Source organism: Nyctereutes procyonoides, unplaced genomic scaffold (genome assembly GCF_905146905.1).
Source record: "Nyctereutes procyonoides isolate TBG_1078 unplaced genomic scaffold, NYPRO_anot_genome, whole genome shotgun sequence".
In the NCBI taxonomy this organism is placed as follows: domain Eukaryota; kingdom Metazoa; phylum Chordata; class Mammalia; order Carnivora; family Canidae; genus Nyctereutes; species Nyctereutes procyonoides.
In genome coordinates this window covers 16,409,076-16,413,335 of record NW_026575021.1, presented here as the reverse complement: position 1 = coordinate 16,413,335, position 4,260 = coordinate 16,409,076, and the positions used below count along the sequence as shown (strand labels likewise).

Here is a 4,260-nt window from a genome sequence, read left to right as displayed (position 1 = left end):
TTTATCTAAATATGCTTGGGGTTTTGTACCATAATCGCTAAGTAAGGATTCTTGAAATCTGTGCCACGTACTCTCAGGGAAACCCACACGCATCTGGGAGGAAACACAGAAGCAATCTCGGCCGCCCCTGGGGTTGGAGGAGCAGGGGCGGTGGAGCCCTTCCCTTGCATCTGCTGCTGGGCGAGGGCGGGCGCCGGGGCAGGGGACCGGGTGGGACAGGGGAGGCTCCGGGGCTGCGGCCACCGCGCCTGTTCCTGCGATCACGGGGGAGAAGCGGCGTGATTATAAATATCAGGAACTGGGAGAGGCAAGTCCTGGAAAAAAAGCAGAATAGAACTTCTGCATTCAGGGAGGGGGTGGCCGGCGGTGTAGAGAACGAGCAGGAAAGCGAAATTAAGGAAGGAGGAAATGACAGCGGTAACAAAGTTCAGTCCAAGTAAACACAAAGGGAAGAGAAATAAATAAAACCACGCATGTCGGCTTTCTTTTCTTTTTTTTTTTTTTAAAAAAGGGAACGGGCCGAACTTCCCATCAAAAGCCTGTAAGGTTGGGGTAAAACTAAAAATCCAATAAAGTGCTGTTTACAGTAAATGCTCCCCAACTGATGAGAAGTAGAGGTCAAAGGGCACGACGTCTGAAAATTGAAATTCAAAAATGACAAGAATGGCCAATCAGTGGCCTCCAGGGAGGAATTCAAGACCGAAAGCGTTCACGGGAACGAACAGGGATATTAGGCAACGGTGCAAGGGGCAGTCCACGGAGGCCCAACATCGTGGATCTGAACGTACCAGGAGTACGGCAGCCGTGATGTGCTGCGTTCTGTGCGAGGCGCTGCGTTTCTGTCGCGGTGGCCAGGCCGTGGTACCCAGCTCTGTCATATGGCAGCCTAGACGTTGCCCCGAAGATACCTTTTAGGTGAGAGTAATGTCCGAATCAGTAAACTTTTGAGTAAAACCGATCACTGCTTGCAGTGTGGGTGGGCCACACCTAATCAGTTGAAGTCCTTAGGAAAGAAAGATGAGGAGAGCATTCTGCGGGCAGAGGACGGCCTTTGGGTCTCCGCTGCAGCCTCGACCCCCCCTGCGCCTCCAGCCCGCCCTTGCCCTGCAAACCGCACTTGCAGCCCCTGTGCTCACCTGTGCCAGCTGCTTATCTGCATCCCCCTGTGTTTATGATGTAGGTGGGCGTGTGAGAGCAGGGCAGGAGGCCTGTCCCCTCCCCCGCAGGGCCAAGCCCTGGGCTGTGCTGTTGAGGACAGGAAGGACCAGCGAGTCACCGAGTGCAAGGACCGCACGAGGAGCTCCTCGGCGTCGGAACAGCGTCTAGGCTCCTCAACGTGGCATGAACACGCCTGCCACTCTGGGTCCTGCTGTCCCGCCAGCCGCCCTCGGATTTTTTCCGCCCACTTCCAGAGTCCACACTCACGCGTGGGTCCCTCTTCCCTCCCTGCTGCCGCTCCAGCTGTCCCAACCTTGCCCACAGACGTTTGCCACCCTCGCGTCAGCTCCAAGCCCTGGGCTGCCTGCCAGGCCCACGGGGAAAAGCGAGGGAAGAGGCCACTGAGTCCTGTGCTGCAGGGGAGCCCGGTCGGGGCCTCTGCAGGCCGTCGGGGCCCCGGACCCCAACATACGGGCCCTGCCCCCCGGAGCCCGAGCGGGCCGAGGTGTATTTGGGAAAAGGCGGTTGCAGGTGGGCTGGGGCTGCGTGGGCTGTGCTCGCCCACAATGGGGCACTTCTCTGTGCCCCGGGCGGCAGCCAGATGCCATCACACGGAGGCGGGGGGGCACCCCCAGAGCGGGCGGTGTGGAAAGGGGCCGAGGCGCGTGGGGATGCCCCGACCATGGGAGGGATGCAGCCAAAAGCCAAAGCCTGCCGCCACCGGGAACTAAAGGGGACAGACGGGTGCTCCTGGGGGTTGACCGGACCTCAGGCCTCCGCACTGTGACAAATGCAGTCCTGCTGGGTGAGCTCCTGGGGTGATGCGCATTCGTCACAGCAGGAACCTTCCATAGGCGGTCACGCGTCACACCTCAGGGCCTCTATCACCCGCTGAGGAGCTGGCGTGGGGCCGGCAGGTCCACCCGTCGGCAAGCGGGCTTGGGGTCCACGTATCAGAGGGCGGGCCCCCACCCCGAGTGGTTTGCGGCCTCCATGACGGGGCGGCGGGCACCAGCCCCCTTTGCCTGGACGGGCGGCCCCCTCACACGTCCTGAGTCACCCCGTGATCTGTGCAGGTACTACAGCCCACGGGGCGCCCACACGGGCTCATGCTCCGGGGCCACCGTTCAGCCGGGCCTGCTGGGCCAGCAAAGCAGAGATCTGGGGCCTGCGAGGACGCTGGGGACGCAGCGAGAGGGGAGCCACACCAGGGGTTGGCAAGGCCCAGGTGCCCTAACAGGCCCCCTTCCCACTCCCCACCCCCACTGGATGCGGTCCCGCCTACCCTTGGCCACATCTAGGACAGGAGGCTCCTGCCCTCCCGGCTCAGTGGGCTCAGTGGATCATCTCGGTGCCACGACCGACCAGGGGGCTCCTTCCCATTTCGGGGGAGCAGGAGGCTCCCAGGCTCACGCACCAGCAGGAGCGCTCCCGGCTCCCAAGCCTCTGCTCCCCCTGTCCCCCCGACCCCCCGCGTCCTGCCAGCAGCTCCCTGGTGGAGGGTTTGGTGCTGCTCACACGGCCCCGTGTCACCAGGACTGGGGGGACGTCAGGCTCCGCAGCCCTGCGCACCTGCCCCTGCCTGCACCTCCACCCCCGCAGGCGCCCACACCTCGCCTGGGGGCCGAGCCGCCCACGGATCTGAGTCGTCATTACTCACCTCTGAAGGCAGACAGTTAATGCCACTTAATGGCCGGTAGTGAGTCACCAAGCACATTGCGAAGTGTCACGTGGGATTAAAGAACACCAAAGACCCAGAGGTAACTGGAGGCAGAAGAAGGACAAATGCTCTGCAAGAAGAGAAGCGCCTTCCGACACGGCCACTCCGTCTCTCACGCCACCCACGCCAGCCCTCATCACTGCTCATTGGTCAGCCTTGTCCGGGGACAGATCCCCGATGACAAGTACAGACACGTACGCGCAGGACTCACTCATGGGCTTGCAGAGGCCGAGAAGTCCCACGAGGCACTGGCTGCACTCCGGGGACCCGGGGAGCCGTGGTACACTTGGGGTCCACGTCCGAAGGCCAGAGGACCAGGAGTGCAGATGTTGGGAGCAGGGATGTCCAGGGGTGAGGGATGTCCAGGGGCAGGGATGTCCAGGGGCGAGGGATGCCCAGGGGCGAGGGATGTCCAGGGAGGAGGGATGTCCAGGGGGGAGGGATTCCCAGGGGGGAGGGGTACCCGGGGGGAGGGATGTTCAGGGACAGTGATACCCAAGGGGCAGGGATGTCCTGCCCCAACATACGTGGGTTCTTCGCCACCGATGACGTCCGGCACCATAATTGCTCTAATGGCTTGTGTGTCACAACCGATGTTCCTACGTCAACTCATGAGTCACCGGGTCTTGAGGGCACCGCACGGTCACCCTGGATCCTGTACATTCTCTGCGGTTTAACAAAGTGGGACAACGCGCACCTTCCTGTAGCTCCCTACACCGTGGTCCCGCTGCCCCAAGACCCCTGGGACCTGCCCTCCAGCCCCAGCAAGCACCCATCCTCACTACCCCCATAGGCTGCCTTCTGCAGAATGTCATGTACCTGGAACTTTCTGGAATGTCTTGTAGTGTGCAGCCTTTACAATTGTGCATCGAGCCCCGTTTACTCCTTTTCAGGGCTCGAAAGCTCATGCCGCTGAGCGCTGAGCAACACTGTGTGTGGATGGAGCGTCACCTGCTGAAGCCCCCGAGCGGGGCTGCTTCTCCATCACAGGACCGAGCACAAGGGTCACGAGGCAAGTGTGCTGCAGGAGACCTGTCTGGTGGTCACCGCATGCCCCTGTGCCCGGGGTCATCGGGACGGCCCACGAGATGGCCTGCGGGGGAGTGGCCGGCACAGTGCCAGCGCCAGGGCCCTCCCCGTGCACCAGACACCATCGCCACCGCTTGTGCACCTGCTGGCCCGTGGCGTCCAGGCGGTGACCCTGCGGGGCAGGTATCACCGCAGGCTACAGACGGGGACGCAGAGGCTGAGACACCTGTGTGACCGCATCGGTCCCTGCTGGGACGCCACCTCCCCCTGCCCAGACCCCATGTCTGAGACCCAGCGATCCCACGTGGGGCAGCGGTGTGCAGCATGTGTCACCAAGGGCCTCGCGACACGGA

At 62.3% G+C, this 4,260-nt stretch overlaps 1 long non-coding RNA gene across 1 annotated transcript; it reads right to left on the bottom strand.

Annotated features, from left to right (window-relative positions):
- Positions 1-546: 546 nt before the first annotated feature.
- Positions 547-3,275, bottom strand: LOC129520477 (uncharacterized). The gene is made up of 5 exons (XR_008666621.1): positions 3,090-3,275; positions 2,819-2,922; positions 1,137-1,245; positions 789-908; positions 547-634 (listed from the first exon to the last, which is right to left on the bottom strand). It is a non-coding gene; the product is annotated as an uncharacterized LOC129520477 (long non-coding RNA).
- Between the last annotated feature and the right edge of the window lie 985 nt (positions 3,276-4,260).